Source organism: Podarcis liolepis (genome assembly GCF_965112155.1).
Source record: "Podarcis liolepis genome assembly, chromosome: 3".
NCBI classification, from domain to species: Eukaryota; Metazoa; Chordata; class Lepidosauria; order Squamata; family Lacertidae; genus Podarcis; species Podarcis liolepis.
The window spans coordinates 79584826-79611752 of record NC_139557.1 but is presented as its reverse complement, the minus strand read 5'-3'; the positions used below and the strand labels follow the sequence as shown (position 1 = coordinate 79611752).

The following is a 26927-nucleotide window of genomic DNA, read 5'->3' as shown; positions in this document are numbered from 1 at the left end:
GGCCAACCAGATGCCTATAGGACGCCTGCAAGCAGGACCAGAACACAAGGGCATTCTCCTTCCTGCGGTTTCCGGCAACAGTATCTGAAAACCTACTGCCTCCAACGGTGGAGGAAGAGCATAGCTATCATGTCCAGTAGTCACTGGTGGTCTTATCCTCCATGAATTTGTCTAATCTTCTTTGAAAGCCATCCAAGTTGGTAGCCATTAGTGCCTCTTGTGAGAGCAAGTTCCGTAGTTTAGCTAGGTGACACGTGAAAAAGTACATTCCTTTATCAATCCTGATTCTTTCAACAGTCAGCTTCATTGAATGTCCATGTTCTAGTGTCGCAAGGGGAGGGGACCTTTCTCTACCTCTTTTCTCCATTCCATGCATAATTTTATAAACTTGTACTGTGTCACCTCTTAATCACCTTTTCTCTAAACTTGCTGTCGTTGTTTAGTCGTGTCCGACTCTTCGTGACCCCATGGACCAGAGCACGCCAGGACATCCTGTCTTTCAATGCCTCCCGCAGTTTGGTCAAACTCATGTTTGTATCTTCGAGAACACTATCCAACCATCTTGTCCTCTGTCGTCCCATTCTCCTTGTGCCCTCCCATCTTTCCCAACATCAGGGTCTTTTCCAGGGAGTCTTCTCTTCTCATGAGGTGGCCAAAGTATTGGAGCCTCAGCTTCACGATCTGTCCTTCCAGTGAGCACTCAGGGCTGATTTCCTTAAGAATGGATAAGTTTGGTTTTCTTGTAGTCCATGGGACTCTCAAGAGTCTCCTCCAGCACCATAATTCAAAAGCATCAATTCTTTGGCGATCAGCCTTCTTTATGGTCCAGCTCTCACTTCCATACATCACTACTGGGAAAATCATGTCTTTAACTATATGGACCTTTGCTGGCAAGGTGATGTCTCTGCTTTTTAAGATGCTCTCTTAGAAGTCCCTTTCCTCATATGGGAGCCCCTCCAGCCCCTTTCTGAATTTCTTGTAAGAGCTGTGGAGATATATTGCATCAGCAGGGAGCCTGAGTGAAGGTTTTAGCTGTCCTTTGCAATGTGTCAAACCATGGATGGTTCTGGGAATAAGGTTTTGTCTCTACAAACAGACAAGATGAATAAAAAGTGGATCAGCTGCTGGGGGTTCCGCTTTATGCTATTAGATATAGGGCAATGAAAGAGAAGATTTCCACCCAAATTGAAATTACAGTGGTACCTTGGGTTACATACGCTTCAGGTTACATAAGCTTCAGGTTACAGACTCTACTAACCCAGAAATAGTACCTCGAGTTAAGAACTTTGCTTCAGGATGAGAACAGAAATTGTGCTCTGGCGACGTGGTGGCAGCGGGAGGCCCCATTAGCTAAAGTGGTGCTTCAGGTTAAGAACCGTTTCAGATTAAGAATGGACCTCCGGAACGAATTAAGTTCTTAACCCGAGGTACCACTGTATTGGCTAAGTGGGATAAGGGTGGTGGGTTGCTAGAGAATAAAAGGTGGGTTCTGGGGAAATAGTTGCTGAGAGAGGCTGTTATGAGCTGGAAGAAGAGGTGGGAGTGGGAGTCAGGCAGAGGACCTCAAGCAAATTAGGAGCCAGCCTTGAAGTGCGCTCCCTATTGCTCATTGGCAAGGGAGGCTTACTGCTATTGTCAATCAGTTGATTGGCAATGAGAGCAAGCCTGCTGTGATTGGCAAAGCAGGGTTTTAAGTCTCAAACGCAACTGAGTAATAGCACAGCCTAGCACAGCCAATAAGCTGATCGGCAGAACCTAAACCAAGCCTGGACTTTCCCTTACAGCATGGCTTGATTATTCTGCTACAAAGGGGAAAATGGGGTCACTTAATATCACAGTGACATCAGGTAATTGGTAGGTAGCTGAAGCCCTGCCCACCTGCCCAAGTGGACAACTGTACCTGGGGGAACCTAATTCCCCACTGGTGTTCGAAAGTAACAGTAACCGTATGGTGAGCATTCATACGTAAAGCAACATGAAGGCAATAACCTGGCTTATTAAGTAACCATCCATATAAACATTGCCATCTGTTTCTATTAATAACTACTGTAAATAAAATAGGATGGACTTTCTTTAAAGTATGGCTCTCTGTGTTGTTTTGTCCTTCACTTATTCATACCTACTGCAATGTGGGAAAACTGAGGGAGAAACCAGAGGGTATTGGGATAACTAATGACAACAGTAATAAAGGGCTTGGGAAAAGAAGTCATTGCTAAGGAAGAAGCTAACATGTGGCACATACCTCCAAAACAAATAAATTGGCAATGGGGGTTCACCTTCCTCCCTTTGTCCGATTAACTGTCTCTCTGTACTATCAATTTATATTTTTATTTTATTTCACAAGGTTTATATATCACTTAATTGTGGTAAAACTTTCAAGCGGTTTACGAAAAAGTGTGTGCACACATTGGCACAGCATTCTTAACAGTTAATGGTTTCCTGAGAGTTCTTCAGAAGAACAAACAACTTGAATGTACTGTGTAGTTGTGACATTAACCAAAGGACTGCATGGGTGTTACAGTGTTGTTCAGATATGGATTCTTGGCTGCCACTACAATTCTTCCACTTCAAATCTACACAATGTGTTGTGGAAGTTGTTGGCATTTGTCTGTCTCAAGAGACAATGGAGTGCACCTCTAGGGAGCAAAACACTGGAGAATCACACTACCTGCTGAAGCTGCAAAGACCAGTAAATCGTAACTGCTGCCCCCATGTTGTTTTTGCTGTGCAAGCAGCATCGAAGTGTGTCTTTTAGAATGTAAGTCTGGGGGCAGGGACCATCCTATTTTTAAACTTTGTAATCTGCTCTGGGAATTTTTTGTTCAGCAGTGGGGTAAAAATACTAGGCAAGCCCAAACATCCATGTTAATAGCCATCTGGGTTTTTTTAAACACTTTTCTTATTCTTACAATCCATACACAAGCCATTAGTGATTTTATTCCAGATTAATATATTACTAAAATCTCATAAATATTGTGCACACACCTTTAAATATAGATAGACCAATGAAACTAGTCAGATAGATGAAATGAGTCACCTACTTAATAGAAAGTCAACAATTTGGAGAAATAAAAATTATTACTAAAAACAAAGTTAAGAATTTAATTGCACACAGCTTCTGTCTTTCCTATTTTAATTTTCTTTAAACATTTTTAAATGGTCTATTAATTCTGGTTGGACAAGAGTCAAAACTAACTCCCCGCTGTTAGAAAGAAGTGTGCAATGAAAATGCATGACTAATCAGTGTGATGAAACACAAACCAAGACTTTATTTTTGCCATTTCACTCTGCAGGAAAAGTCAGTTTATGTGGCTTAAGGAATTATTACTCTCTAGTTGCCAACAATTGTAATACGTTTGCTGGTACAGAGACATGAAGCATAAAGAGAGACTACAATCTTTATACGCTACAGCTTTCTTTTGTGTTACACTCTATTGCCAAATATGGTGAATACTTCTCCTTAGTTGTCACTCACAGATGAATATCCAGTTCAGGCAAAGCTTCTGAATTTCAGCTCTAGCCATTTGTTGCTGAAAAGGTTGCTGATATTATACTTGCTGGTATGGGTGCCCGTGAAGTCAATGATTTTTGACCTAACAGAGTGTAGGGACCGGTAACTTAAAAGGAACACATGTTACAGTAGGGTAGCATTCCATTCCGCACTCCACAACAACACAGAATTAAAAACTGAGCATTGTATCTGCATAGCCTATTTTTAAATACTTGCTTTCATTAGATTTCACTTTCTAGGTTGCAATCCAGAAACCTCTCTAGGTACAAATACATTGCATACATGCATTTTGATTTCTCACTTAATCCTTCCCCAAGTAGCTTCTTTTGCTTCATTAGAAACATTTGATACTGTTCCCCTATTCCAAGTTGGAGTTATGTGGGGGAGAGGGGGCAGGATCCATGACATGGGCTGTGTCTGCATGCTACTCTCAGTGCCGGGGCATGGCTTGGAAGGCTACTCCCCACCTCCCCTTCTTTTCTGGCACCAACCTGGCCCACCCTGGGTTGCAGAGCAGGTCTTGATACATATCACTGCAGAACTCAGTAGGGATTATTTGCTTCTCCACACATTGGTTTTTGTGGGCAGGGTTTGTTTTCTTTCTTTTTTGCCTGCTCTGTACTGCACCTTATGAGTGCAGGGTGGTGAGTGTGGCTAATTTGGTCACATTTGGCAGGTGGTTGTGAGTGATGGAAGGGTTGTCAGATGAGCAGGTGGACACTATTAGACACCTTTGGAACTGAGGGGCAGATCTGGAGGCCAGCCGCTCTTGGCTGTGCAACCTGTGGGGCTGGATATGGAACATATTTGGGGTGCCCAATCTCATCCGCCATGAGTTGTGTAGCCCTGATGGTGGGGAGAAGAAGACTCACATAAAGGGCAATGAAAAATGGATGCAAGTGCCCTGAGCAGGGTGGCTTGCCCTCTGAGTTCAGGTATTGCTGCTCACATACAGTGTTTACCCTCTACTGAAACCTATATTGAATAAAATGTGGCCTTGGTTCAACACCCCATACTTGTGTTAGGTCTTTTGGTTTCTGGCAGTTCTCACTTGCTCCCCCCACTCAAAGAATCCCTAGATCAGAAGTGAGGAACCTTTTTCATCTTGAGGGCTACATGGCAGTGGAAGAGGGGGCCAAAGGCCAAAGCAGTTGGAGTAGAGATTTTATACTTGATCTTTATAGACAGGCTAGTTTCCACACTCACATCCCTCCCTGCCCTTCACCCAAGCAAGCAAGAAGTATTATCAGGGCTCAGGGACACATTCTAGCCAGGCAAAAGCACCCAAGGAGTGTGCAAAGCAGAGGCCAGTGAGGGGTGTGGCTTGGGGAGAGGAGAGCAGAGCTGAGGCAGTGTAGCCTGGGGAATCCTGAAAGGCAGATAGAGATGCATAAAGGGTTGTGTTTGGCCCCTGGTGTGAGGTTCCTTATCCTTGCTCCAGAGTGAGAGCAGGAAGAACTGTCCTTACTCTGACTAGCTTCATGAAAATAACAAAGCTATGTGTTGACGTAGCATCATCCTGAAGTTCATCGGTGAGGACCATTCATCCTGCTCCCAGGTTAGGGGATGTTGGAGTAATGGAACGGTGACTGGAAGTTGCTAGATTCAGTGTTAATCTATGCCACTAGTAGGGATGGGGAAGAAATTCAATTCAGGTCTTATCTGAAGCCGAATTTACCAAATCCGCACTTTCCAAAATGATATGCAAAGCAGAAGCTATATAGCCTTCAAAATTTGCAATTATCCAAATTTTGCAATATATTTCTCAAACCAGTGTTTACAAAAACATATTTATATTAGTGAAAACAATATACAATAATGCATTGTATCTGGGGGAATTACTTGCAAAAATGTTTACATCCGTCAAAAGTGCATATGAAATGCATTTATTGTGAGAAATTTACACTAAAATGCTGATGAATTTCATGAGGATTTTTAAAAATCACAAATTGCTGCAAAATGTGGAAAATTGAATTTACATGGAAAAATAAAAAAATTGGGGGAACTGAAATTGGCAGAACCTACTATCGCTAGCCACGAAAGATAAGTTCCTTACTGGTATCAACCCTCCCACAACTGAGCAAAGTGCAGTCCCAACTTCACATTATGGAAAGAGGGTGGCAAAGCTGGAGGGTGTGTGTGCACATTTTGGCGCAGCCTGAGAAGTAACTGTGAATGGAGAAAAATAGATTCTGAGCTAAACAAGAAAGGCTAGTGTGGGAGCTCTACTTACTGCTGCTCTGGAGACAGCAGCTGCTCCCATTTTGGAATGTTGCCCTGCTGACCTATTTAAGAGTTACAAGGCAGCAGTTGGCAGCTTCCCTAATGGGAACTGGCAAAGGGGTGGAGCTAATGAAATTTCAATCCAAGTTAGGGGGTTTTAAGTGGCTTCCTTTTGCAGGCGGAGAGATGAGGCAATGCCAGTACTTCTCACTAGTAGAGCCTGCAGGGCTAGGCAGGAGATGGGCATCCATCCCTACTGGTATTATGGGTGTCTCCTTCACAGCCAGAACCAGAGCCTGAAACTGTAGTTGGAGTTTATTAAAGGCCAGAAATATAATCTCCCTGCTTCATTTTCTTTGCAACTGCTTAATGGTATTGGTTACTTGCTTGTGTTGCTTACAAGAAATCTTGAGTTCTTTGTTCCTTTTAAAAATCAAATTAAAAACAGAGGGATTCCTCTGCAGAGCATCTCTCCAGTCCTACCTGGCATCCCAATGTGGGATTAGCTCTTAATTAGCTCTTAATTAGAGTGGACTTCAAAGAACCTATGCCTTGGTCCTCCAGGTTGACTATGATGACAGAATATTTTGTAGCCCTCAAATAAAAAGATAAGCAGATTGTTATGGACAAAAGTCAAGAGAAGTCCTACCATTACCACCAACAAGAATCAGCACTATGTGATAGTTAAATTATTATCAGCACAGAAACAAATCATATGTCAGAGTCTTGACAAAGCCATGATAAGAAAAGCACTGGCAAGTATTTAAAAAGTGAGTCAGAATAATACATTTGAGCAGCAGTACTCCTACAACTTCCCATTTGTGTTTTATTTTTGTTATCTTCTGAAAAAAGCCATACAGAGGAACAGTCACTTGGACTAAACTTTGCCGTAAGAATTGTACTGTAGCATTGTATTCTGAGCTTTACACTAAAATCTTTGACATTTGTATTCTGTGCCTGACTTTGTAAGTGCACTGCTTTCAACTCAGTTCCAATATGAAATATACGGATAACACGCTGTCCCTCACTTCACCTTTCTATTTCAGGTAACTGCTGGTTTCTGGCATGTTCAAAATGAACATCTAGTCTAGTACAAAGACACTCCAGTTTCATTTGGAACCTGTAAGCATGGATGTATTATGAATAAATATTTACTTATAAAGTGTTCTGATACCAATGACTCATACTTCATCTTCAGTTACGCTTTTATATACTCTCTTTTTAACTAAATTATAAAATATAAATATATAGCATTTAATTTGTCATATCACCAATGATTTAGCATAGGCAGTGAATAAAAACTGGCCTAATCCCATTACTAGTATTTATATTTTACTTTCCTAATCTCTTCTCCAAAGAAACTGAGAAGACGAACTCTTGCCTGTCATACGGCATGAACATCATGATGGCGTTTTGCAAAGACACATTTCAGATTTAAATCTGACAGGGGTTGGATAAACTTCCTGTGGCTTCTTTCTGATGGCAATACAGGATCACATCCCACAGGGTCCACCTTTTGCAGCTGGGACCGTAGTTCTCTTTTGCTTGGTTTGTTTTTAGTAGCTATCTAGAATATAAATATGACTGCTAGTTTTTAAAGGGTGGAAAAAGCATTTGCAAAGGTTTCGAAATTGTTTCAGGGAAATCTGCAACAAAGGAACCTATGAAAACGTCTACAAAGAACAAAGATACATACTGTAATCAAAAGGTGGCCAGGAGTATAACTAATTCAGTTACGCAAATGAGCCAATCTTTGGCAGGTCTGTTGGCTGTTTATTTTAGTAAAGGAATGTTTACAGGATTTAACATCCTGGTAAATAAGAATGCATGGTAGTTCTCAGGGTGTGCCACAGTTAAGAGGCAATAGTTTCAAGGACACCGAGTAATGTAAATTATGTCCATTATCCTGAAATTTCTATTGCCTCTCATAAAAGCCTTAAACAATCCTTGTGGAGTCAGTCAAGGAAGAAGGAAACCAAAGAGTTCTCAAGCTGTCAGTTTACCACTTGCAAGAAGACTTGTACTGTCTAACTCAATTTCTGTTCTACTCCTTTTCAAGAGTTCAGGGCATTATATTGGCTACTTTCCAGTCCTTGGGTATAGTGGCTTATCCAAGGGACAAGCTACATATTTTTGTTAGAAGATAAGCAATTTCACATCTGAGTTCCTTGAGATGTCTCCTGTCTCCTGTGAATGCCATCTTTACCAAGCAATTCGTTGGCTTTTATTTTGGTGGTTGTTGTTGTTAATATTAATATACTGCCCGCCCTATACCTGGGGGTCTCAGGGCAGTTCACAGAATAAAATCAAAATATAAAACCACAAAATACATAATCAAAATAAAAACAACCCAGTAACCCCCTCCCCCAAAATAAACACATTTTAAAAGGGCATAGGATGTCAATAAACCAAAGGTCTGGTTAAAAAGGAATGTTTTTGCCTGGCACCTAAAGGTATATAATGGAGGCACCAGGCAAACTTCCCTGGGGAGAGCATTCCACAGACAGGGAGCCACTGCAGAGAAGGCCCATTCTCGGGTTGCCACCCTCCAGACCTCTTGAGGAGGGAGCACACAAAGAAGGGCCTCAGAAGATGATCTCAGGGTCCGGGTAGGTTTATATGGAAAGAGGCAGTCCTTGAGGTATTGAGGTCCTGAGCCATTTATGGCTTCATAGGTCAAAACCAGCACTTTGAATTGGGCATGGAAACTATTTGGTAGCCAGTGCAATCAGACTAGAATCAGTGTAATATGCTCAAACTTCCAGTGAGCAACCTGGCCACTGAATTTTGCACTAGCTGAAGTTTCCAAACCATCTTCAGAGACAGCCCTATGTATAACACATTGAAGTAATCACATTGAAGGTTCCACAGGGCTGAAAAGCATTTCCCAAGCAAGATCCTATGGGAACAACCATCCAAGTAGGACTGGAACCACTGCAAAGCAGTACCATCCACCCCTAGTTTGGACAGTCACTCCAGAAGGATACCATGGCTGATGGTATTGAAAGTTGCTGAGAGGTCAAGAAGAATTAACAGGGACAGGTTTCTCTTCTCTCTCTCTCAACAGAGGTCATCATACAGGGCGACGGGAGCAGTTTCTGTGCCAAAACCGAGCCTAAACCCCAATTGAAATGGATCCAGAAAATCAATTTCTTCCAAAAGCACCTGGATCTGGTCTGTGAACTCTTGCTACAGAACCTTGCTCTGGAAAGGGAGATTAGCAACTGGCCAGTTGTTAGTTAGGTTTTCTGAATCTGGGGAAGGTTTCTTAAGTAATGGTTTTGCCACTGTCTCCTTCAAACAGGCAGGGACCACCCCCTCTTGTAAAGAGGCATCGATCCCTGGCCCAGCTAGCTGTTCCCTCTCTGCTGGTTTTTTTCAGCCAAGAGAAGCAAGGGTCTAGAGCGCAAGTGATCACCCTGACCAATCCAAGCACCTTGTCCACATCCTCAAGCCTGGTACATCAACACTCGCCACTATTATCCGTCTTAGTTCTTCAGACTCGCCTCCTGCAAAGGTTGGCAGTGGTGAGACTGGTCCCTTGTTGTGTGAATTTGGCATATGGGTAGTACAATCAGATAGTATGTATTTAAATACATATATACCTCTGTCTCTCTCTCAAGAAAATTGAGCTGACAAAGATGTGGGGAGGGGAATTTTGATATGTGACTTACAATAATTTCTCATTATTTTTCTTTTACTATAAGAATTTCAGCTGAGCAAGAGAATTTAAACATCTAATATACAGGCACACTTCAGAGATATTTACACTACACTGTGTATGTGGTATGTAGACTGTGTAGTCAGGTCGTGGCCAAACTTGGCCCTCCAGCTGTTTTTGGACTACAACCCCCATCATCCCTAGCTAACAGGACCAGTGGTCAGGGATGATGGTAATTGTACTCCCAAAACAGCTGGAGGGCCAAGTTTGGCCATCAGTGGCGTAGTCCAATAAGCCCGGAACCCTTTGTTGCAGGGCAGAAGAGGAAAAACCCGGCTCCAACCCTAGCCAACTCCACTCCTGTGGCTAGAAGAGGGATGCTGGTGGCAGATAGCTTCCTTCCCCTGGAAACAGCTAGGCTACTTGCAGCTGCACCCGCGTCCTTGTAAGGAGCAATATCTGTGAAATGCAATAATAAAGCAAAGCACAATAAAGTGAGGTATGCCTCTATTGGGTAGCATACTCACAGGACCATAGCTCATAGCATACTAATCCTGTTAATAAAAGTTGGGTCCTTTTCTGAACTTAAGGCATTGCACTTTGCAGGATGCAATACGATCTGATATAAAGCCTTGAGAACACATAGCCTATCTGGGAGATGGTTAGTTGAAGACCTATCTTTATGACAAGTTTGTGCATTCCTTTAGTCCTCGCCCACATTTCAGAGAGCCTTATGGGAGATGTTTGTTACCACCACCTGTTACCAGAGTGCTTGCTTTACACATGAGTGGTATGTAGATGGAATTATTTGTAGGAATGTGCTATGCACATATTAGTCTGCCCATGCCATAGAGAATTTTTGCACCCAGGACCCAGGATCTCTTTCCATTGTTATATTGCTATAGTATAATGTTTTCTGTCAGTGAAAGAAAGAAAGAAAGAAAGAAAGAAAGAAAGAAAGAAAGAAAGAAAGAAAAGCAATCATTTCTCATTACTGTATCAAGGTTATTCAAATCCAGCCCACCCAGAAGAGATTACATTTGACCAAAATGTATATTCTTCTTCATTTAGAATTGTACTTCCTGCAGAATTCTGCTGCACGTACATTAACTTTTTAAAAAAGTTAACCTCCTTTGCATTTTGCAAGATAATTAAAAATTAAACATCGTGCAAAATATATGGGAAGTACAACAGTTAAAAATCTCTTGGCAGGTATTTGTTCCACTAGCTGGGCTAGCCCGTAATTTCTCTACATTGTTCATTTCCCATAGATGAATATTTGATGCCCAATCAAATTTCTTTGCATTTTTTGGGGGATGGGGGGAATCACTATTAGTAAAGATAGATGTGCAGATGAAAGAAACTTGAAGGATAAATCTTTTATAAACAACTCGGAAGTCCACTTGGTGAGGGAAAATGTGCCTGTCTCTCAGTTTATTTAAAGAATCAATTTAATCCGAGATAGAAAACTTAAAAACAGGGTCTATCAGCCTTCTAAACATATCACATAGGATGCACTCAATAAAATATTGCAGAGTACAGAAGTATAATAATAGGGCAAAAGGCTGAATCATGAAATAATATCCCCTTGTTTTAAAACTCGTGTTATTGTCTGTTAATCATTAGCATGTGTTATTAGCATGGGCATATTAGTTAGCATATTATGTGTTAATATGCCTATGTTTCATTCTTCAAAGCAGAATAGCCTCTACAGCTCTTTTTCATATATATTCTTTGAGACTTTTTGTTTCTCTTCCCTGTTTTGGAAGGAAGAACAAACCTTGATCATATGATCAAGTGTGCATTATAGATTTAAAGGACATTTCTGGACATGTGTAGGTCAGGCTAGGGATTTGGTGGATACGGATAAGGTGACCAGAATCTAGCCTGAACCATAGGAGAATGCAATGAGATAGGACCAGGTAACAGAAACTGTGAGGTGAGCCACAGATTAAAAGACAAGGAAGTAAATGTAAATACACATGCATGCAAGTTACATTATACAAGACAACACTGGTCACACTTAAACTGAGTAATAATGAGACAAAGAAATATGTGGCTAGAAAAGAATAATTTTTCAATAGAAGTAATGACTGAATGACAATAAAGTGCACTGGAGCATATGCAGAGTGAGTTTCACTGTTACTAGTAACTGCAGAGTCTTCCTTCCCCAAACACTAAAAGAAACAGCGAGCAGAAACAGCATTGTCACAGCAGACTTTTCAGTAAAGAGTTAGATTGCCAGGGTCTGGCAGCTTGCTTTACATGAGAAGCTTATGCAACATCACAGACCGAGAAGAGGAACTAAATTAAATATCATATTTACAGATATTTGGATGCCTTTCATAATGCGTACTGGCAAATATGCCCCAGCATTAATCTTACCTTCCAAGCATGCGCCCACAGATCTGTGAACGCAGATGCTCTGAAAAATAAGCATAAAATGTGTGTGCGTTTTTCCTCCTCGAATTTGTATCCACTTGATGAAATGGATTGGCAGTAGGCCAGCAGGATCCAGGACAAACAAAAGAAAGTACTTCTTCACATAACACATAATTAATTTATGGAAGTTACAGTCACAAACTTGTAATAGTGGCCACTGCCTTACATGGCTTTAAAAGGGTATTAAACAAATTTGTGGAGGATTCATGGAGCAACAGTGAGGGAAGGGCTAATACTTCATGCCCTGCTTATGGGATTCCAAGAAACATTTGTCTGGGCACTGTAAGAAAGGGAATGCTGGACTAGATGGAACCTTAGTCTGATCTACTACTGTTGGTCTCATTGGTGAAAGGTTGCATGCCTCATTGCAAATCCTTAATGCCTGTTATTTTTTTTTAAAAAAAATGAAACTAAATATATCTGAAAACATATTCGTATGAAGCATTGCTTTTAGCAATGTGATCAAATGAACATACATAGCATGATAAGTCGTTGAATCCCCTTGCACAAGTCTGATATACGCTAGAGAAAAAGGAAGGTAGATGAAGAACATTTGGAAAAGCGATGCTGTAATACTTTCTGCAAATACAGTGGTACCTCGGGTTACATATGCTTCAGGTTACATATGCTTCAGGTTACAGACTCCGCTAACCCATAAATATTACCTCGGGTTAAGAACTTTGATTCAGGATGAGAACAGAAATCGTGTGGTGGCAGTGCGGCGGCAGTGGGAGGCCCCATTAGCTAAAGTGGTGCTTCAGGTTAAGAACAGTTTCAGGTTAAAAACAGACCTCCGGAATGAATTAAGTACTTAACCCGAGGTACCACTGTACATAATACTGCATGATACTGGACCAGCAGTCTTTTTCAAATGTTGACTTCATTAACAATTTTTCAAAAAATATTTCAGAGGTTGAAACTGGTTCAGAATTTCTCTCTTTCAACTATTTGCTTAGTTATTGTTTCTAAGTAGCATATGCCCCTGTGCAGAAACAGCAGAATTAATTTATATTTAGAACAAGTTTCTCAGTGCAGACGAGTCAATTAAACTACTGGTGCAAGCCTTTGGAAATTTTGGTTTCAGTTAAAACATACTGATTTAAATGTATTTATATGCATGCCTAACTTTGCATAGAATCAGGCTGCAAAAGTTGCAGCGTTTTAAGAATGCAGGAGTTAAACTTCACAGAGGCTCTGCTGAACTGGACTAATAATCTGCTGCTGCTTGAGCATAACAGCCAAGCACTGGTTTTGAAAATGGGAAGTCTGGCTGCTAGCCCAGCACTGTCTTTATTCTATTATAAATTAAGTGTGCATGTACTACAGTTCATTGGAACTGATTATTTCAGTCTTTGGGTGCATATTTCTGGCTCCTTTAACATCTGAACATCTGGTTCAAAGCATTTGTAAACAGAAATACATTGGTTGATACTATCCTTATGCTAATTGAGAAATCTTGATTGGCTATAGACATAAGTTCTCAGTAAGTCAGGTTGTCGTCAACAACAACAACAACAGTAGTGTGGAAGGTTCACTGCAGTTTTGCAACCAAAAATGCTGGAACACACCTATAAGAGGTCTGTTTGCAAAGGTTCAGAGACCTGCAGACTGAAAGCATCCCATTAATTTCCATAGTTGTATTTCTTAATACTTACTTAATTTACCACACCCTGCGCTTCAATCAAGCTATTGTCTTTAGGGCTTGAATACAGTTGGGAACATAACTGAAGTTGAATCCAGACAAGAAGATGGAATGAGATTGTTGGACGTCCTTTTGGCAAATAGAATAGGGGGGAATAAGTTAGCTATAACAGACTAGTCCAGAATTTCTGGTTATCCAGCTTTGAACTTTTCCTACACCCAGTATGTTCAAATTAATATTTATTTAGTTAGTTAGTTTAAAATAATGGTGGCATTTGACTATGCCACACCCAAACAAAGGTGGAAACTACACACAGATAAAAAACATTCTGAAAATGCTTTTTTAAAAAGCATTTTTAAAAATACATTGAATTTTTCATAAGGCATTTAGTGTCACATTGTATATTGCACTTAAAACACACTTAAAACGTTTTATTTGCAGCTGTAGAGCTGAATCCAAAGTGTTTTGACACTTATGATAAGTGTCAAAACAATTTAGATACAAAGCAAGATATAAAACCATAACCTCAAAAGCTGTTGGCAGTACAACAAAAACAAAGCTCACCACCTTCAAAATCAAAATACAGATTTTTAAGTCTGGGCCTCTCAGTTTTTAAAGGTTATTTAAAAGGCCTGGGTGAGCAGCAAGGCCTTCATCACCTGCCACCGGGAAAATCACTAGGGTGGTGCCAGGTAAACCTCACTAGGAAGGCTGTTCTAGGTGGCAGAGAATCTTATATGTACATTGTGTTCAAAGGCTGCATTAGATCCTTCTACTGGTTAAATATAAACATATAAAAGTTTTACATTGCATACATTATGTAAAACATGGTAAGTAGTACTATCATGATCATATTACAGGCTTCCAAATTCCCCTCTACAGTTTTCCTTAGCAAACTATCCCTCTCACATGTTTTGTTTTGTTGTGTTGTGTTGTGTTCTTGTTCAGACTGTCTTTTATTTGTTAACTTCTCTCCCCATTGTTTACACCACCGGCACTATTTCGACCAGTTTCCCAAATCACAGGTCATATTCTTTAATTTCTCCATTTGCCTTACTAAACATTTTCTCAAAATTTTTCTTCACCAAGCATGCCTTCCCACTCGGTCTTGCGTGCCTTCCTTCCTTCCGTCTCTTACATTCGCAGGTTGCCTCTCACCAATCATACCACTAGATTCTCTATCCTGCATTTACTATATCTAAAGAACTCATCTTGCATTATGTATGTGTAGACCAACCATTCACCTACTGCATGGAAATGGAAATGAATTTCTAGCTTGTGGACCACCTGAAATATGGTTGTTTCCACTCACATTTTATGCTCTTGAAGTGGGCAGAGATCCTTAAAGTATTCTCGATCTATTTTTAGTTGACACCTATTATTCCATTCATCTGTGTTTATAAATCCCAAGCCATTTCCATCTCTCGCAGTTAAACAGCAACATTAAGGTAGCATCAAAGAAAGCAATGCAAATGCATTTCAATTAACTCGCTAAAAGAAAAAAGGCTCCATATCTTGGCTTTAAGTTCTTTTGCCCGATAGATGCCAAATACCGATCAGGACACTTCCTTAGTGAGTAAACACCTTTATATATGAAGAGATATTCTCTAAAATATGATGGTCCAGATCATTTAGGGGATTAGGGCAGCACTGAAAACTCATAGAAGAGCCAGTGTGGTGTAGTGGTTAAGAGCGGTAGTCTCGTAATCTGGGGAACCGGGTTCGCGTCTCCACTCCTCCACATGCAGCTGCTGGGTGACCTTGGGCCAGTCACACTTCTTTGAAGTTTCTCAGCCCCACTCACCTCACAGAGTGTTTGTTGTGGGGGAGGAAGGGAAAGGAGAATGTTAGCCGCTTTGAGACTCCTGAAGGGGAGTGAAAGGCGGGATATCAAATCCAAACTCTTCTTCTTCTTCTTCTAATACAAAGCAAGCCCTGTATGTTCTCAACAGTTCTTATCAGTAAGTGGGTGGAGCATTCTGCAGAAGCAATATCTTCTGAACACTCTTCAGTAGCAGCCCCCACTCAGAGTTCATTACAGCAGCCTGTTCTTGGGAATACAAAAACATGAAGGATGGTGGCCAGACCTCATTGTTTACATAAATGATAAGAACTATTGGGCAGAGCTGCCACCTGTTATTCCAGGAGCAAAGCCAGAACTAGCGGTACCTTTAATCTCTAGTATACTGCTCATTTTTTGTTAATAAATTGGAAGTCTACCAGTAGTCCACCACATAGCCTCTCGCACTATCCCAATGGCAATGGCGCACTAGTTAGCGGAGCCATTCTGCATTCCTTTCAATATGTTTTCTTTCAGCACAACGTTAGCTGAATATTTTCACTCACTTCGGTTTCACAAAGCACTCACTCTTTCCTTAGCTCTCCCAAGACAACTTGCTTCAAAATGTCATATTTTGCCTAACAAACACTCGTTCAAATCTATCATGTGTACTGGAATAGATGTGAATGTTTCTCTGAGTCCTAGGGCTGGCTCCTACAGTATTAAGAAATGGGGTGCAACTGGCTCATACGTCTTTCCTGGCTGCTTCTGATATTAAGGTGGGACTTGCACATCTCAGCAACGGTGCAGTCTATGAATCTCAGAAGATGCCCATACCCCTAGATTCCTATGCAAAAACAAAAGAAAAAAAAAGAAAAAACCACCTTATGTGAACAAGTTTTTATTTCCCCCCCCAAACAAGTTGTTTGACTCATTCTCATTTTCCACAGAGAGCACATTCAAAGAATCTCCATACAATAGGACAGCCAATTAACATAGTCCCTTCTTCTCAGATCACAAAACGTTTAAGAATTGGTTGCATATGCTACAGAGTTACCTTTTGACAAAAGAATGCATATATTCTTCCTCAGTTGTATTCTACTGCAATGCCATTGTGGGACCCCAGGGGTGCCTTGGTTTTGATGTGCAGCTAAAATCAGTAAGAAAGCACCTTATCACTTCTGAAACTTCAGGCTTTTTTTTTTGAGGCACTTTTGCACACATCCATTTTTATTTGAAATAGCCTTCCCACAGGCAAGGCCCTCTCCATCTCCCTAGTCGCAGGAATAACCTCCACTTCATACTTTGATAAATCAACACAAAAGGAAAACGGAAATAAACAACAGAACATGAAAACCTACTTTTTCTCCCCAGAGTGAGGCAATGCCTGAATATAAAGAGACACCAGATTTTTTATATCACACAGTTATGCATCAGTGGAAAGCACTCTCATAATCAGATTGGTTAATTTTGACATTGCATTAAACAAAATATGAATCAGGATTGTGTTTTTCTGCCAGTTGTGGCTCAAGGAATTCTGAAATGTGTTCATGCAACTCTATTTAAGAATGCAGTCCTAAACATGCCTATTACAGGCTTACACCATTCCCCAAGGAACTCAGAGGAACTTACTCCCACCAGCCCAGCCAGCCTATCCAAAGGTGTGAGAAGATGAGAGCTGTAATGTCACAAAATCTGAAGTCACAAGTTCCTCACCCCTGCTTTTTTAAACTCCCTGTTGTATTTATCTAAATGTGAGTTTAAACCCCTGGTCAGTAACAAATGTTCTTGACCGGCTATGTTAGTTCAAACCATCTCTTTTCCATATAAGGATGCACTCCACTCCTTACATACAACCAGACATCTCACCACTTTGGGGCTTTGGTCTTCCATACTGTGACATTATATTAATGAGAATATGTGTTACTAATTTTCTTTAACTTCCAGAATTTGTTCTGTTTTCCCTGATAATTTTTTTTAAGAAAAGGATATCGCTGAGGTTTGCAGGGGAGATTCAAGGGCCCCCTTAAGCTCAATGCCCCTTTAGTGCAGTATTTTCAAGATCTCATGGAACCTTCAGAAATTAAATCCTATTGTATATGATATTATGTTACCTTGGGTTGTGCAAATGAACAGGTGGTGTACTTTGCTTCCTTGAAACCTTATAAGCAGAGGTTAGATGCCCATCTGTCATGTATGATTTAGTTGAGATTCCTACACTGCAGGGGGTTAGACTAGATGACCCTTGGGGTCCCTTTCAACTCTACAGTGCTGTGATTCAAATATCTATTTTGGCCCCAAACTGGTTTTCTCCCCTAATTTTGTCTTTAAACTGAAACAATTCATGAATTATAAGAGCCATGACCTTTTTCTAAAAATATGGCTTGAAAGTACATTTATGTGCAATATATAGAGCCTAACTTTTGGATAGACAGGTTCTCAAATGAAATGAATTGTAGCTCTTCAAAGAAAAGATAGGCATTGCATATAAATGTTACTAATGAGTACAATGAAAAAAACTGTTTTCAATCTGCATATTTCAGAAACAATGGAAATTAATATCAAAGCAATTTTAGCTAACTAAACTGAACCAAAATATACAGGGGGGGGAGTATTTTGGTACAAGTGACATTTATGTTCACCAATATTTTTAAATATGAATACACGGGAAACAACTGAACAATAAGATTTAAATTGCATTCACTCTTTTTGTTTTGCTTACTTTTTCCAATGTTCCATAAGATTTCTAAGGCAGGGGAAATTAATAAAAACACAAGCCAACATGAACCACTGCTCAAAGATAATCTTCAAGCACATTTTCTCACATTACTCCATTAGAGACAATGTAAATGCTACAGTTTGGATCCCAAAGGCCATGATCAGAAGTAAGCTTGTGGAACTAGGCTTCCTTTGCCCCCACTCTTAACCCTGCAACCCTCCTTGTAGGGATGTCAGAGGATTCTGTCGGAAATGGGTAAGGGAGTGAAAATTGCCACAATTCACACATTTATCAGATGTTAGGAATGGAAATCACGCAAATGAATAAGAGCAGTATTTCACTATTGTTCTTCTGGTCTGCAAACATTACACAGTTACATTGCTCTTGATGCTTCCTTTCTGTTAAAATTAGGTAAAGGTAAAGGGACCCCTGACCATTAGGTCCAATCGTGACCGACTCTGGGGTTGCGGTGCTCATCTCGCTTTATTGGCCAAGGGAGCCGGCGTACAGCTTCCGGGTCATGTGGCCCGCATGACTAAGCCGCTTCTGGCGAACCAGAGCAGCGCACAGAAACGCCGTTTACCTTCCCGCCGGAGCGGTATCTATTTATCTACTTGCACAGGGACCGTCACGGGGATTCAAACCGCCAACCTTCTGATCGGCAAGTCCTAGGCTCTGTGGTTTAACCCACAGCGCCACCCACGTCCATTCTGTTGAAATTACATTATTTTCAGCCACAGCAGATAGCAAGACCGACAATGTAGGCTTTAGTAAAAGATGAACTGTAGCAGAATAGAAACAGCAATAATTGTGACAAACATACAGTGGCAGACCTAGATTTTGGGGGTCTTGAGGACCCTTTGCAACCAGCAACGGGGTCTGTCTAAGCACTGTTACTTTCTTTGATGGGGCTGCTCCACAACAGATCACCACATTATATTGAAATAGACATATTACACTGGAATATTTGTCTTACTATTATCAACTATATAGTGGTACCTCGGGTTAAGTACTTAATTCGTTCTGGAGGTCCGTTCTTAACCTGAAACTGTTCCTAACCTGAAGCACCACTTTAGCTAATGGGGCCTCCCCCTGTTGCCGCGCCGCTGGAGCACGATTTCTGTTCTCATCCTGAAGCAAAGTTCTTAACCCAAGGTAGTATTTCTGGGTTAACGGAGTCTGTAGCCTGAAGCGTATGTAGCCCGAGGTACCACTGTATATTCACTGCTTTTCAAATGAACCACAGCCTTAACTCTCTCTTTCTCTTTTGGCTCTCATTTATGACACTTGTTTAGCTAAGTAAAGGCCCTCTCTTTAACTGTAATATTTTGCTCTCAGATTGCACCTCTCATAGGCAAATGGATTAAATGAAGGCATTGTGTTTTAGATTGATTTCTTTTTGAAATGCATACCCCTCCAAACATGGATTTAAAAAGCCACCAGGGCTGCTTACAAAGCATAAAAATCAATAAGTCAAATCAATAAAGTGCAATACATTAAAAAAACAGAAGCAGTATTGTTATGGCGATAAAACCCCCTATTGACCATTTACTCCCCCGTACCCAAAAAACAGGAAAGGCCAGGCCGCCTGGAGCACCATAGTTTTTCATTGGTCTGCTGGTATGAAGTGGGTTTCACTGATTTCCTAAAGACTACAGTCTTACTGAGTTGCAGGGGCTTGTACATTATTTGGCCCATATTCCTGCTCAAATGCAGGAAAATTCAGAGCTATAACATACTCAACAGGTGGCTGTCCTGCCTCTGCATGAAGCCCTCCAGCGAGGAAGAGATAAGGTTCAGGGAATTGCTTCAATTGCCAAACTGCTCACGTTGTTAAGGGTTTAGGGGATCAGCCTGAAGAGCCTCTTTGGATTCCTTCCAGGCCTCTGGGGTAGCAAAGAGCAAGTCTTTCTCCTATGCGGCACCCCTTTAGGTATTTGAAGGGTGCTCTCCTGCCTGGTTCCATCTGCTCTTCTGCAGGGTAAACTTATCTTGCTCTTTCTGTCTTTCCTCATAGGGCCTGTTTTCCACAATTCAGGTAGTCTTTGTTGCCCTCCTCAGAAACTGTTGCAGATTGTCCACATTTTTCTTAAGATGCAGCGCCCCAAAGCAGATATAGTAATCCATGTGACTCCACAGCCACACTTTTACAAATTTATTCCATTTTCCCTCTCATTTGAATAGTTTGCAATTGTGCCATTACTAACTCTTTAGAAACTGCTACTCATCTTGGGCTCCCTTCTATCTAGCATTTCTCAGAGTCGATTAATTCAAGCTTTGCTGAAATGCAAGGCACATTTTTGACACGATCATCTCCAGCTTTCTATAAGGTTAAGAATTCTACCATTATATGGTAATTTCTCCTTTAAATGTGTACTGTTTTTACCTTGCTGACCTACTCCTTCCTGTTGCTTAGTGTGAAATATGAAAATTATTACAAAAGATATTGGCTCAAATAGAAAATATTAACTTGACCATATTTTTGAAAGATATTATTTAAAGTCTGGAAAATTGAGTTCCAATAATTCAGTATATCAGACAAAAACTAGGCTTTAAGGAAACAGATATGTTGTTATGAAACATAAATAAAATGGAGAATACCTGAAGAATATGTAACTAGTACTTGATCCTATATTGATAAATTAAAGTTTGTAGTAAATTTGATTATGAAGTAATTTTTTCAATGAAACACACATGTGGTCAAGAACCATAAAAGGTGTATGCAGATCAAACAAGCAAATTATTGAATTGTCTCTGACCTTCCTGAACACGCTGAGGTCTGCTGCTAAGTAAATCAAATTTATACTACACTCCCTGAAAAACTGATCCAATCAAATCTAAAACTCAGTTATTCCATTATTGTCCAAGTAGAATATCAAAGTTATTAACAGCAACAGACTACTTGCTATAATATCATTGGCTCAAATGCTCAATAGAAGTAAGTTTTATTGTGCTATTAAGAAAACGTAAACATGATGACAGGCTGCTGGTGTACAAAGTGCAGTTGGCTTTCATTTATGCCATGATTATTGCAAATATACCACAGACATTTAGAAAAGTTTTCAGTAAAAACTTGAATAGCCAAAAGTGTGAAGCAGTATTTAAAGTTTTGTCTGGAGACAATCCTAATTTGGTAATTAATTTAGTATCTTGTATAGGACAGTATCAGTGCTTAAAAGCAAAGTCATTTAGCTGATGATATTGTCAAATATGCCTGTTTCTAGTACTCCAGGGATTTTCATTTGCTCTGTGTTAGTGGGAGAAGGCAGCTCTGCACATCTGGTATTTGAGATTAATTTTTTAAAAATGGGGTATTGCTAAAATACTCCAAATAAACAAAGTTATATATTTACAAAGGCTCCTTCTGGCCAACAAAAATAATTTTAGAATGTCATTCCTGTGTACTTTGAAATTATAATAAGTAAATCTATGTCTTCCCTGTTCAATGAATTCTGGATTGCCCTAGATAGCATATGAGATATCATTCAGAAGACTTAGATAATCACTCTTCCATAGATAAAAACAGTTTACTTGATTCATCTTAGATTTATTTACATAACCTCAAAAGCTATCAGTAGCAGTTTCCCACATACTGGTTCAGAGGAAGAGAAACAGGTAACATAGTCAGATGATAATAATGATATATTAAATTTATAAATCACCCATACAGCCAAGTTCTCTGGGCAGCTTGCATAAACAATAAAAAAGACATATTTATAATGCAGAGTTGGTCTGCCAACAGGACTGGTGCCTTAAGCCAGCTCCCCGTAGAGCAGCCATGGCCAAACTTGGCCCTCCATATATTTTGGGACTACCATTCCCATCAACCCTGACAACTGATCCTGTTAGCTAGGGATGATGGGAGTTGTAGTCCCAAAACAGCTGGAGGGCCATGTAGAGCATGTCCTTGTCAATCCTGCTCTCTTCCACTATATGCACAAGATGAAGCCAGCATAGACATCACTGAGACAGAAGTGCAAACATGCTGGGAATGTGGGCTTGGAAGAGCACATCTTTGTTTGAGACTGTCCTGCCATGTGATGCCCAAAATCTTCCTGAAGATTCACTCCTGGTGGGTGCATGTTGCCATGACTCACTTTCATAAAGCTTAACAGTCAAGCCTCATAGACCTTCATCTTGGTATTGGTCATTAGCATCACATTCTCCCATACCCAGAGAGGTGAGCCACTACTGCAATTGCCTTACAAATACCCTTGTCCAGCTCAGTGTCAATGGAAAGGTTGCTTGTTATGGTGGAGCCCAAGTAGACAAAAATTGTCTACCACCTCAAGCAGGTGGTCACCAGTCCAATGTTGTGGATTCTTGGTGACATCCTGACCCAAGATGTTAGATCTTTGTGAGGCTAGTGGTGAAGTCAAACTCCATGCAGACTTGGGCAAAACAGTCGTTGAGTCTCTGTAGAGCTTCCTTGAAGTGCACTGTCAAGACTGTGTCATCTGCTTACTCCATGCAGTGCACTTAAAGAAAATGTTATTAAAATGATGTATAGATGGTATTTGACACCAGCTAAACTTGCTAAAATGTACAAGACAAGAACCAATGAGTGTTGGAAATGTAAAGAAAGGGATAGTATCTTCTGCCACATGTGGTGGACTTGTAAAGAGGTAAAGGCTTCCTGGGAAATGGTATATAATGAGTTAAAGAAAATATTTAAAAATACTTTTGCTTAAAAACCCAGGTTTTTGGGGGTATAGTGGGTGAAGAGATACCAAGGGAAGATAAAAGAATGTTTATGTATGCAATAACTGCGGCAAGAATTCTCTTAGCCCAAAAATTGAAACAACAAGAAGTACCAATGAAGGAAGAGTGGCAGATGAAGATGATGGACTTTGCAGAACTGGGGAAGCTGTTAGGAAAAATCCGAAACCAGCATGATCAAGTATTACAAAAGGACTGGAGTAAATTTATACGATATCTGAAAGATTATTGTAAGCAATTAACATCACTAGCAGGGTTGTCTGAAGATTTGTAATGAGAAGTTTTCTACCTTTCTATATTTATTTAAATCTTGAGCTATTTTGTAATGAGTGTAATTAGAATTGGAAAACGTACAAAATGCAATGATATAAAGGTTAATTTTGAAAGCCATGAGGTGGGAGGGAAGGAAGTTGATAGGCTCTAAAGAGCCAGGGAGGTAAAGTGGATAATAATGATGTGAATGTACCGTATTTTTCGCCCCATAAGACGCACTTTTTCCCCTCCAAAAATGAAGGGGAAATCGGGGTGCGTCTTATGGGGCGAATGCCTGCAAGCCTCGCGCGCCCGGCAGGAGGTCCCACCGGGTGCGCGAGGCTTGGGGCGGCAGCCTGTCGCCCGAAGCACGGGGAGCCCTCTGGAGGGCTCCCCCTGCTTCGGGCGAGTGTCTGCAAGCCTCGCGCACCCGGCAGGAGGTCCCACCGGGTGCGCGAGGCTTGGGGCGGCAGCGGACTGCTTGCGCGCACCTAGAAGCTTGGGGCGGGCTGAGCTCAGCTGGCCCCAAGCTTCTAGGTGCGCGCAAGCAGTCCGCTGCCGCCCCAAGCCTCGCGCACCCGGCGGGACCTCCTGCCGGGTGCGGGAGGCTTGGGGCGGCAGCGGACTGCTTGCCGGCATGCAGAAGCTTGGGGCGTGCTGAGCTCAGCACGCCCCAAGCTTCTAGGTGCGCGCAAGCAGTCCGCTGCCGCCCCAAGCCTCGCGCACCCAGCGGGACCTCCTGCCGGGTGCGGGAGGCTTGGGGCGGCAGCGGACTGCTTGCCGGCATGCAGAAGCTTGGGGCGTGCTGAGCTCAGCACGCCCCAAGCTTCTAGGTGCGCGCAAGCAGTCCGCTGCCGCCCCAAGCCTTGCGCACCCAGCGGGACCTCCTGCCGGGTGCGGGAGGCTTGGGGCGGCAGCGGACTGCTTGCCGGCATGCAGAAGCTTGGGGCGTGCTGAGCTCAGCACGCCCCAAGCTTCTAGGTGCGCGCAAGCAGTCCGCTGCCGCCCCAAGCCTCGCGCACCCAGCGGGACCTCCTGCCGGGTGCGGGAGGCTTGGGGCGGCAGCGGACTGCTTGCCGGCATGCAGAAGCTTGGGGCGTGCTGAGCTCAGCACGCCCCAAGCTTCTAGGTGCGCACAAGCAGTCCGCTGCCGCCCCAAGCCTCGCGCACCCGGCGGGACCTCCTGCCGGGTGCGGGAGGCTTGGGGCGGCAGCGGACTGCTTGCCGGCATGCAGAAGCTTGGGGCGTGCTGAGCTCAGCACGCCCCAAGCTTCTAGGTGCGCGCAAGCAGTCCGCTGCCGCCCCAAGCCTTGCGCACCCAGCGGGACCTCCTGCCGGGTGCGGGAGGCTTGGGGCGGCAGCGGACTGCTTGCCGGCACGCAGAAGCTTGGGGCGCGCTGACCTCAGCTTGCCCCAAGCTTCTGGATTAGCGCAGCGCACCTGGGGGGGAAATAATTTTTTTCCCTTTATTTCCCCCCCTAAAATCTAGGTGCGTCTTATGGGCCGGTGCGTCTTATGGGGCGAAAAATACGGTATATTATTAAACGGAATATATATATATATATATATATATATATATATATATATATATATATATATATATAGTGTTATGTCATCTGCAAACACTATATATATAGCTCTGATAAGAACCTGCCACACTTTTGTCTTGGTGCAAAGAATATGAAATTAATCCAGAGATATTAAATATTTGAATACAATATCTTCCTTTGATCATGCAAGATGATAGAAATAAATGACTGCATTCATGTTCAATTGCTGTGGCTGCTAAATCTCTATTGTAGATTCTTTATCAAAGCACTATGAGGTTTTTGTACTTTCAAGGGAAGATTGCTATAACACAGTATGGTAAAGATAGGAACATAGGAAACTACCTGCGTCAAACCACTGGTCCAGCCAGCTCTGGCAGCAGATCTACAGGATTTCAGGCAGATGTCATTCAGTTTCCCTGGAGATGCGAAGGATTGAATCTGGGACCTAATGAATGCAAACTGTGTGTTCTATCCTCTGATCTACACGTCCCTTAACCTTTTCTGAAGTTTCTAATGGAAAAAAATGGGGAGGGGAGGGAGTGGGAAAGGCAGCATGCAACCCTCAGACCACTCATAAATACTTCTAAATACATTTTAAATATGTGTTTATGGGGGAAGTGGGTGGTAAGAATTTTCTATTAAAAATCTGTCTGGAAATGGAACAGGATAGGCTTGATCCTATCCATTCTGAAAGCTGGGAGGGAGCCAACTTTAATTCAAATAGCCCATTCCTGGTTACAAGTATAACAATAATGTTTGACTGATATGCCTTACACTCCTTCTGAACGATATGTCAGTGTCTGGACAACAGAATAAACCACAGATCCTTGCTTCCATGAAAAAGCAGTGTGCTAGGGCATGTTGTCAAATTGCTCTTGCTACACTGTTCCCCTAGTGGGAGGAATAAGCCAGAAGCCTTGACTCACCATGACATCCAAAGAAGTGCTTGTAGGATGTTTCCAAACCAACCCCTATCTGAAGCCAATGTGTGTTGGCTTCCCAACTTCAGGTACTGGTTTGGGGGTCATGGTTCCTGGTTTGTTGCTTTAAGAGAGGAGCAGAGCAGGAGAGATTTTGCAGCACACTGCTTGCTCATGGAAAACAATGGTTCATGGCTCACTGAGTTGTCTAAACACAGCCTATGCTGTGGTTGTTCTAATGGATTCATCAGTTAGCACTATCGTTCTACAAGGTTTATGAAAACTGAAACTCAGAGATAGATCAAAATATTAGCCTGTGCTGTTTAGTCATGTATTTCCACACAGAATAAATAAACAGGGAAGGGCAGTGGATGAAATTAAGTTACCTACCCATAATACATTGGTAGGGATCTTTCCACAGACTTATACATACATGCTTCCTCTTTATGAAACTGAAGGATCAGATTTGGGCTAAATTACTTTTTTTTAAATGCAGTTCTATTAGTTTACTGAGTTGCACATTTCAGTGTATGGAATCCAGATAGTACCAATACACATCTAACTGGGTACAAAAATGTGATTTAATTGGCTTTTCTATCGGCTTATTCTTACAAGTTGTTGAAATAAGCTCTTTGAATGTGTAACCAGTTCTACAGCCTCACAACAGAGCCAGTGTATCATGTAACAGTTGATATTTTCATTCTGTTTTGATTGGGAGTGAATGTGTGAAAAGCAGACTTGGAGGATGCCTGGTCTCCTCTCTTTGCATACTTAACTACAGGAATATCAGGCCATCACAATACTAAAGCTAAGCAGGCCTGTGTCTGGTCAGTGCCTGGATGGGTAACCACCTGGGAACCATATGTAGACTGCCTTGGATTCCATGATGGAAGAAAGGAGGGATATTACTATAAAGAAAATAAACACATAATACTAATGGTGCACCATCAGCTCTTCAGTTCAAGGCCAGGTATCTCTACTAAAAGCTTCCATATTGTTCAGTAAGACAAAAATCAAGTATAATTCCATAAACTTGGCTCTGAACCCAATTATCCTCTAGGAAGCCGTATACAGACATTCTGATAACTTTCCTCTCTGTATTTAACCACTTATAATGTTCATCAGTTAAGGATTAACATAGTTTAGTTAATCTGTGCAACATGTTTCTAATTAAACTTTCCCCATAGCCCAAACTGTAGCATATTTGTGAGAATTAAATTTAGAAAAAGATAAAGTGATATATGCACAGATCAAAAGGCATGTTAAATTATAAAAGCACCTGATTCCTTGTTCCCTCAGGGCTCATAATACTTCAGCGGAGCAGTAAAAATTCAACACTTTTTCCCTAATTCCACATGCTAAACTCAAAGTGCTCAAACACTGCAATGGCACTGTTTTGAAATATCGCTGTTTTTGCCCCTAATATTAGGGATTGGAACCCCTCATATTAAGTTTTTCTTGTTTATCCTAAACCAATCTGCTAAATGATGCCTTCCATGGCATAACAC

General features: G+C 41.5%; 1 protein-coding gene across 5 annotated transcripts in view; it reads right to left on the bottom strand.

Moving 5' to 3' along the window:
* Positions 1-26927, bottom strand: part of CHRM3 (cholinergic receptor muscarinic 3) — a 229645-nt gene that overhangs the window by 112424 nt on the left and 90294 nt on the right. Inside the window, exon 1 of one of the 5 annotated variants that reach the window (XM_083496892.1) lies at positions 6218-6329. The exons of the other annotated variants lie outside the window; for them this stretch is intronic. The gene's annotated coding sequence lies outside the window, so the exon portion shown is untranslated. Of the gene's footprint in view, positions 1-6217; positions 6330-26927 lie in introns of those variants that run through there. 5 annotated transcript variants of the gene reach the window in all.